The following is a 9805-nucleotide window of genomic DNA, read 5'->3' as shown; positions in this document are numbered from 1 at the left end:
CGAGGAAGGCACCAGGGACAGAGTCCACTCGGCCCGCGGCGGCTGCTCTCCCGCCTTCCTGGCCCAGCTCACGCCGTGCAGCCAGAGGTCACCGGAGCATCTTCCGAGCTGGTGAGCCTCGTTCCACTCCTCCCAAGGCTTAGGTCTCCATGCGGCAGAGAGGGCGGCGGAGAAACGCGCTAGTTCTTTGGCGCTTCAGCTAGCCTTTCGTCTAGGTTTTTGCTGCATTGGTCTCCAGGACCGTGAATTTAGGGCCGATGGTAGTGTCGCCAAGGTTATTGATCATTGCACAAGGCTCTTAGCAAGTTTGGTTTGGAAGGTTTATATAGTGCATGGTTTTTACTAGGATTTTTTAGAAAACCTTCAGGAACGAGGGGCCGAAGGTTCTTAGAGTAATGAGCTAGCAGCCAGGATATTTTACCTTTACCAACGGGAAGAAAAAAACCCTGTTAGTGCTCATAGAGCGGAATGTATTGCAAGAAAGATCTTGAATGCATCACTTTGCTGTCATAAAAATTGTAATTTTTTTCCTCGTCATACTGGGCTGTGTTCAAACCTCATAATACATAATGAATAGAAACAGAGAAGCAGTGTTTGGTCAGCGATGGGACAGATAGAACTGTCTGGTACAGTTAAATTCGGGGCGTGTCAGTTACTATTGAAAGTAACACGGGGACACTACAATCATGTATATTTCAAGATGCAGTTTTTTAGTGGAGGTCGAAATTCTCTTCTTTGCTGCTGAGTTTGGGAAAAAAAAAAAGAAATGCAGACCAACAACTTTTAGAGAATGGTAATTATTTGTAAAATCAGTAATGGTTAGTAGGCAGTTTTTTGCCAAATTTTGTTTTCCATAACACAGAAAAACAAAAATGTACTAGAAGATCAGGCTTAGATTTTTAAATGATTATCTTAATAAAGTAGAAGAATGTTCTTTATAAATGCAGTATATTGCTGTAGAAGTACCTCATTTCTGGGGCAGGTGAGACAGTTATGGAAAATGGCAACATGAAGAAAGGAACAACCAATGACTATATAAGTGTTTTCCAGTGTTGAAAGCATACTATGAATGCTTTTATTTGAAACAGTTTGCTTTGGAAATTGAGTTTACTTAAGCCTTTCTACACCTGGTTATTTTGTATCAAATTCAGTAAAATAATATCCCAATTGTTCAACCAATCAGCTGTCTTCCAACATGGTACTTTGTGTGAAGCAAGGGCATTGAAAAGTATAAGATGAAAGCCTTTTAGTTAAGGACCCATGGGAAGGGAAAATTTAAAAAAAAAAAAAAAAAATTCCCTTTGGGAAGGTTTTTTTTTTTTTTTTTTTTGGTTGCTACATTATTTTCCAGGTATATTTATAATCAGGGAACCTTCTAATTTAGAGGTTTAATTTGTGTCCAGTAACACTGTGGAGGATAGTTTGTAAATGCCAACAGGAAACTTTTATTATGTAACAATATCCTATAACAGCAGAGTTAACTCCTGCTTGTTTGATTTGATGTCTAGATTAGAAAGTAAAAGCAAATTTAGTTTCTCTGTTGCCTTAGAAATGGAAAAACCTATTGAGGTATGCAGATTTTATATGATTACAATTAGCTGGGCAAATAGTTTCACCTGCTTCAGGTAAAGGTAGGCTTTCAATTAGAAATACATAATATTAAGATACTTGAAAAGAGCAAGTTTTTAAACTGGCAATTCTTCAGTCAAATACAACAAAAACTATTTTGACCAAAGTATATTCTCTCCCCACCCCCTACTATTATATAAGGAGAGGATGCTATATTTGGTGTTTTATATGTTACTTAAGAGTCTAAGTTGGGGAAACTAAGTATCCAATTATCTTAATTTTTTACCTAGACTGTTTTTGGGAGTGAGATTGGGGGAGGGTAGTGATGGAAAGCCTTAAGAGAAGGGAAGAAGAAACAGCTGATATTCGCCCTCCCTGTATCCATTTGCACTATTGAACTCAGCATTTATAAACTGAATAAACCAAATGTAATTCTGTGAATAGTTCTGGCGTACTGTGAATTTTAAAACTACTACTAAATTTAGTTTAATAAAAACTTTTGCAGTGATTTGACCTTGAGTATTTGAGTATTAAATCCATACTGCAGTTTTCTTTTCTGATCTATACAACTGGTAAGGTAAAGTTTTGAAATTTCTTTAAATTAATTTTTAAAAATGCAATTATTGCTGAGCTGCAACTGAACAATTTCTATGCTGTTAATCAGGGATCAATTTATACAGATTTTTTCCTTACCCTCAATGATGCCAACCATCCAATAACCCAGTCCCTTTGACTCCTTCGAAATCATTAGATATTTTAAGAATGTTCTATAATCTAATTGTTTTCTATTTCAGTCAAGGGGTAACTCCCTACCTTGCTTAATTCTAAAATGGGCATAATATTTTCATTCTTAATTAGAAGATAAAAAATAGAGGTTATTCTAGGGCATAAATATCCATAGAATTGTTTGTCACTTTGGGAAGCTGCTTTCACGCCTTCCGTGTACTGGGAAATAATTACTCCTTTAGTGTGTTAAATGGTTCTGTAGTGCCTCCCCTGAGCTGCAGAGGGAAGACAATCTGAAACGTAACACCAGTGGGTTAGGTATGTTTAGAGGATTAAGTAACTATTTCATGTCCAGACTATAGCTACAAATAGCTGCACAGAGAAGGGAAGTAAAGCTGGAAGATGCAGGAGTGGAAGGCTTTGTATATTGCCAGGAAGTGTGATAGCAGTCAGCAGCTCAGTGTGATGCCCAGTGGTAAGAAATAACAGGGGTTTTTTTTTCAGGGTAAGGCAATCAGGCCCTAGGTTGCCAAGAGCAATAATTCATGTGCCTGCTTGTTTCGGTTAAGAAATTGCACAACATTCAAATGTTTCTCACATTATCACTTTAATAATTCAGTTCAGTGGAATTATTTTGATCTTTTGGAGCTATGTTACTATTACTAAACTGGAGATGTTACATTCGATTAAACTTAGAAGTGTTATAGACATTCCATTTTTATTGGCCTAAGTTCTTTTTTTCCATAATTTAGATATACTTTTATTTGATACACCAATAAATGTTGGTTACATCATGGATTATTGTATCATTCATAGTCTTGATAACATTGTAGTTTATTATGACTCATAATAATGATTTATCCCAGATGATAAAATGTCATTAGGGATTAGATTGTTAAATTTTAATACTATGAAATATATAAATTAAAATATGAAAGTGAATTATTTTAAGGCATGTTGCTGAAAAACGTGTTTCATGAACTAAATCATGCCTGGTTATTTGGTGAGTGCCAGTCCCTCTAGGTGGGTACTGAACAATATAGCCTTCATCAAGTTCAGAACTCACAATGGAAGGTTGAGGGATGAGGCCAGGGAAACCAGCGAACCTCTCTCTTTGACAGCTGAGGTGTGTTTGACTTTTATAGTTATCCTCCATATTAAATATAAATTCAGTGAGTTGTAAATATTCCAAGGATATTAATCCTCCTCTTCCCTAATCTGGATCCTCTCCCTTGACACACACCACTAGTGCCACATCTGTCTGCTTGGACAGGCAGTGAAAGCCCCTTTGCAAGAGCCTAAATCTACTTACGTAAAATACAGACATCAGGGTCTGGTGTTCAGGTTGAGTTAGAGTGGCTCAAGGTTTTGTCAAAACAATGATGTTATGTTTGAAAGTTGAGTAAAACATGTAGTTGAAACAGGGCTACCAGGTTTCCGTGCAGGATTTTGGGAGCCTGGCCTGAAACTTGGAAGGCTGTTTTCATAGAAGTTCATAATCTGTTTACAAATAGACTTGAAACACCAAATTGAGGTGTTTGAACTTGTGGTCTATTGAAAGCCCACCCAAATTGCAAAACTGGAGAAGGTAAAAAGCATAGTAAACCATAAATTAGCAGATCTGCCACCAAATCATATGGCCTTGAGAAACCATTTCATGTGTGCTAATAGCTTCTTTTTAAAAATGCAGGATTTGGATTACATTGATCTAAGTTATATTTCAACTTGAGGTCCCAGAAATCTGTTTCTTTAATTTTTTTTTTTTAAGGAAAAGATGTTTCCTAAACTTACACATATGTGATCAGTCCTGTTCTCGCCCAGACTACACATCATAGCAAAAGGGAGGTCAGATTTATCTTGGAGAACTTTAAACCTTTATCATGGCATCATATGTGTATGTGTGCAAGTGGGCAGGTGTTCATGTGTGTGTATTTTTTAAACCATCATTATTTGGGTGAGTATTATATTTTCAAAATCTTTTTACCCCCACTCCAGTCCATTAACTGTGATACTTTGTCAGGGAAAGTTCTTGGGATTTCATCATCACACCTAGTGAGGCTTCTGAGAAGTGTCATTAAGACAGTGGGTGTCATGGTGAGCCGTCATACCTTCAGGGTTCAATTATGGCATGACAACTTGCTAGTTGTATAACTTGCAAATTACATTAACTCTGAATCTCATTTTTCCCATCTCTACAGTGGAATTGTAAGAGTACCCACCTCTGATAGTTGCTGTGAGGATTAGATGAGTCAATACCTGTAAAGCCCATTCAACAAGTCCTGGCTCAGGGTGAGCTCTGACTGCATTCAGGTCATTATTCTTACATCGTGCTTTGTGATGCTTTTTGTAGCATCTACTATATGCCAAGCAAGTTATTGGCTTGCATTCTGTGGTTTTAGTCAAAATGATTATGGATTTAAAGAAGATATTTTAGGGAAGAAATAAACCACTGAAGAAAAATCTTTATGAGCTCTTTAGTTTGCAAGAGATCGACTGTATGGAAAAGCATCAGCCACATGATTCAGGACCTTTTTAAATAGAGAAGCTGTAGCCTGTGGTAGGCAATACTTAGTGAGGCATTATATACCCCTAACCAATAGGTGAAAGAGGTTTGGGTAAACACTCCTTAAGAATCTTATGTTTAAAGTGTGAAGGTTAATAGTATTACATTGAAGAAGACTGAGAAGCATTTACAAAATGTAATTCTTACCTTTGAAATATATATCCAATTATTGCATTTACAGTTCTAGGTACTATCATTTTATACAATGTTGGTAGTCAATACATGAAGGAGTGTTTAATACGTGTTGGTCATTTAACACCATTTGCCCAAATGTAGTTTATAATTTAACATTTCAAGCTGCTTTTCCTGTCTAAATTTAATCATATTTTTAAAAAACAATGAGTATTTGAAATTGACAGGAAGCTGCCAAAGCAAGAAAAACTAGAACAGAGAAAGGTTTGGAAGATACTTGCTGTAAACCAATAGAAAGTGGTTTGTAGCTATCTTAAGGCTTTAGTTCCAGTCCTGGTTTTACCACCAGGTGGGTGTTTGTGTCCCATGAGCAAACCATTTAACTCCCCTGGCTTTCGTTTTCTTATCTATCAAATAGAATGTTGGACTGATGCTCTCTGGAGTCCCTTTAGTACTTATATTTCTGATTCTTAGAAGTGTTTTATTTCCTCAGCAAGAATGTATTGTCTTCTCAAAAATGTATTGCAGTTTACCCTCTGGGCTACGAAAGAAGACTGGTGTTTTATACCTAAAATTCTTGGCTCCTAAATATTTGAGTATTGGAGCCAGACAAGCGACCCCTTTCTGTCTGCAAGTGGTTTCTTATCTGTTGTGTGAAATATTCAAGGACTGAAGATCCTGGGACTCCTCAAAGCACCAGGCAGCAGGAGCTGAGCAGTGAGCTCTGGTGGCTTCTGTATGGGGCACAGCTTTGTCACAGTGCTACCCTCTGTGACTCATTTATTAACAACAGTCCCATGTGCACACTGAAGGCTTTTCCCCTGATTGAGACAAAATTTTCCAGAGGCTGAATAAAAAACAGAAGTGGATTTGGGGTAGTGTTTTGAGGGGTCTAATCTTTTAAAAATGGGACAGACCTACTTAACATTTGCTCACATGGTTTGTTCTGGAAGAAATGAAAACAACTGAGACAGAGTTCTCCTGAAAACATGCATTCTATGAATACTATGTGTGTACGAACTCACTGATCCTTATCTTATTATAGACTATATAGGTGCTTTTCATTCAGCTCTAAGTTTTACATAGAGCCAGTCTACTAGTATCCAGAAATTTTGGCAGATTTCAACAGAAAGACTTTAAAAAAAAAAAAAAAAAAAAGACCTGGATTTGTGTTCTTCTATAAAAAGAAAACACAATTTAAAAATTCAGTTAAGAGTTTCTTCTAGATCCTGCTCTCCCCCACAAAGAGGGGAAAGACTGTCTATAGAACTTTATTATGTATATATCCATAAAGCAGTAGTTTAAAAATATTGAGGTTGGCTAGTTCCCTTTGCTAATTCAGTAAGTACATTATTTCCAAAGGGAAGAATCAATTATGCTTGTAATGTATGCAATATGAAGTGAATTCTCAGTGTCATGATCATAGTAAACACTTGAACAGGCTCTTCAGTTTCCATACTTTATGAGACTCAAACACTGATGTAAAATGGAAACCAATCATTATAACCACTTTGTAGTGAAGCACATCGTTTTCTGATACCTGTTTCATGGATTGAGTTGAAAACAAGGACTGATCTAGTTTAAGGTAAGTTCTTATTCCTGAGTACCACCAGGAGTGGAAGTAAGGGGACCGTAGATGGTGCTTTAGGTATTTGTTGGCATCTACTGTGTGTGAGGTAATGAATTCTGTTTTGGATATCTCTTATTTAAAAAGATACTTCTTGGGGCTGACCTCATGGCACAGTGGGGGGGGGGCACTGGACAAGGGAAGCTGAATCCTCACACACCCAACTGGGGTCAAATCCCAGCCCTGTTTGCTTCGTACTAGGCTTTTGTGTGGAACCCCAATCCTGGAGAATTACAGGAGAAAGAATTGTGGTTTAACCAGATCCAACTGGGAGTCAGTCTCTCTCTCTCTCTCATGCTATCATAAATAAAAAAAAGAACAATAAATCAATACATAAAAAGATAACCTCTTAGCCCAACTCTGTGGTGCAGCTGATAGCCTATCAGACTGTGGAGCTGGACGCCACATGCCACCATGGTTCGAGTTCCTGGCGTGATCAGTCTGAAAACATCCTAGACCTGTGCCCATGTACCCAGGATCCTGGCAGGCTGGAGGACTGGAGGGAGACTATAGTGTGACCAAGCCCTGTCTGTCTTTCTCTCTCATATGTGCACTTGTTCTAGTATCCTTTTTTTAAAAAAAAAGGATAAAGCAGTAAAAAGATACTTTTTAGAAATAATTCATTTCAGTTTATTTCAACCAACATTCATTAGTCCCCTGTTCTATGTCAGACTCTGTGCCAGCCCTCACAGCCAAAAAGATGACTTCTTCCAGGGAGTTTTAGGGTCTGTGTTGGATTCAATAATGAGAGTCTCCGTATTTAAGGAATCTATGATAAATTTTACAATCTGGTGAAAGAAGATAAAACAGAAACTGAAGAAGATTGTCCCAGAAATTTTGCATATAAATAAATATGTAAAATTTTCTGTGTCAAGGGTTAATTGTAAAACAACTATGTTTTTGTTCATAATCCTATTTGCCTAGGTATTTGTTACTTGATAACTTACCTGAACCTAGAAAGACAGGTGTGTTTGCTACTGTCATCAGCTTCTTTAGAAAAAGGCTACACCTGAAAAGGTATTTCCTACTGATGATAATATTCTCAAAATAGGTTTTGATCATGAACTTTATAATTTTGGTTATGTTTCTTGAAACACTTTACCATATTGACTATGTAAAATAACCATAATGAAAATACATTACTTTTGAGGAGCTCTAATTTATGCCTTAAGACTCACCCTTTTAGTAAGTTCGTATTTTTATTTTCATAGAGCAGTATTTTGGTTTATTGTGTTTTGTACCTTTATTCTTTATGCAATTCATGAGCCTTTATAGGTCCAAAGTTATTGAAAATATTCCCTCCTGTTGTTTGAATAAACAGTAGACTGTTTTGAAAATCTCTTATGACATCTGCAAGATAAATAGTCTCATTGAATCTTACCTTGAATCTCAGAATGATGCACTGATAGGAATTTTCCACTTATTGTCAATTTATCAATGACTGAATAAGCAACAAAGTCAGTTTCAAAAAGGCCCTGAAAGAAAAATCAGAAAACCCAAATGGACTTTCACAAGAACAGCTATTATTTTGAGACCTGTGATAAACAACTCAGTTAAATGTCTAACTGAAACTGTCAACAGATGAAAAATACGTGTCAGTCTAAAATTGTCATATTACATTGGCAACTGTCAATCTTCCAAAATATTGTTTGAGACTCTTGAGTACAATTTTCCATGGAAGCAACATAAATCCCTAAATCTACCATCCTACAGTATAGCTAGAGTTTATCATTCTATGGGGAAATGGTCCTCCTTCTCCCCTGCGCTATTCAACAGTAGAATAGTCTTTCAGCGTGACTTAATCTTGATTGCCAGTGACTCTGGGTACCTTAAGTGAGTGAATTTTACATTCCCATTTTGAAACATCTTCAGGTGCTACTCTTGGATAATCTCTCTGTCTAATACTTATTCTCTTTGCTTTTTGCAAACTGCTTTTGTAAACTGGTCTGAGACCCTTAATATTTTTTGTGCATGTTTTCATGGGGAAGAAAAAAGTCATTTTGCTTTTAAAAATTGCCTTTGGGGGCCAGCAAGTGGTATGGTAGTGAAGGCACTGGATTCCCACATGGCTAATGTTAGTTTGAGTCTTGGACAGGGTGGCTTAAAAAATCACACCAGGCGCATGTGCGTACGTACCCAAAATCCTAAGAGGAGAAGAGATTGCAGTGTGGCCATCCTTCCTGGAGGGTGATTTCTCCCTTTCCCTCTCTCTTTTTCTCTCCATCTCTCTCTGGCAAGTGCATATACCTTGTGGCAAAAACCTGAAATTAATTAACTAACCAATTAAAAATTGCCTTTGTTATACAGCTTGTTAGATAAATAATTCATTATATTAAGTTCCTTAATAAAAACATTAATTAGAAGGTTACAAACATTGAGAGATGGCAGGTGGCATGGTGGTTAAAGTGTTGGACTCCCACTAGGCTGACCACAGTTTGAGTTCTGGACCTGGTGGCTTGCCCTCTCATTTTCTCTCACTTTCTCTCCCCCCCCCCTCCATTTCCCCTTCTCTGATAAGTATATGTGCCCTATAAAAATCTAAAAATACTAATAATAATCAAAATTTTAAAAACTAAATGCTTTAAAAATTTATTTAAAACTTTGATTCATACTCATTTTAATTTCAGTTGCCTGGATTATACCTATAGTAAGGGAGTTTACATGGTGCTTTTTCTCACACTATTAATAGGCAGCCACCAAGCACCAAGACCAAATTTTCTGGATCCTTGCCTTTTGTGAATTAGGAATACTTTTTGTATATTGAACTGAAGAAGACAAAAGTAAATATAATTTAAAGCACATGAAGTTTGTTGAAGGAAGATTAGTAAAATGACGAAAGTATCAGTACTACAAAATTCCATAAATGTCAAGAGTAGTAAATAAGGGGACCAGCAGATGGCATAGTGGTTACGTCAATGGACTTCCACATGGCCAACCGTGGTTTGAGTCCTAGACCCTGTGACTTGAAAATCATGCTGTCCTGTGTGTGAATGCCCAAGGTCCCAGGAGACTGGAGAAGGGATTGTGTTGTGACCATCCACCTGGGGGATGATCTTTTGCTTTCTATCTCTCTAGCTAGCACACATGCCATATAGCAAAAATCTCTCTCTCTCTAAAAGAGAAAAAAAAAAGTAGTACCAGGAAGTTTTATAGTTTATCTTGATTTTATGGGTACAGTAAATTTTGTT

This window comes from Tupaia chinensis, unplaced genomic scaffold (assembly GCF_000334495.1).
Source record: "Tupaia chinensis unplaced genomic scaffold, TupChi_1.0 Scaffold146346_2, whole genome shotgun sequence".
Lineage (NCBI taxonomy): Eukaryota > Metazoa > Chordata > Mammalia > Scandentia > Tupaiidae > Tupaia > Tupaia belangeri.
Note: the sequence above shows the minus strand (reverse complement) of the source record.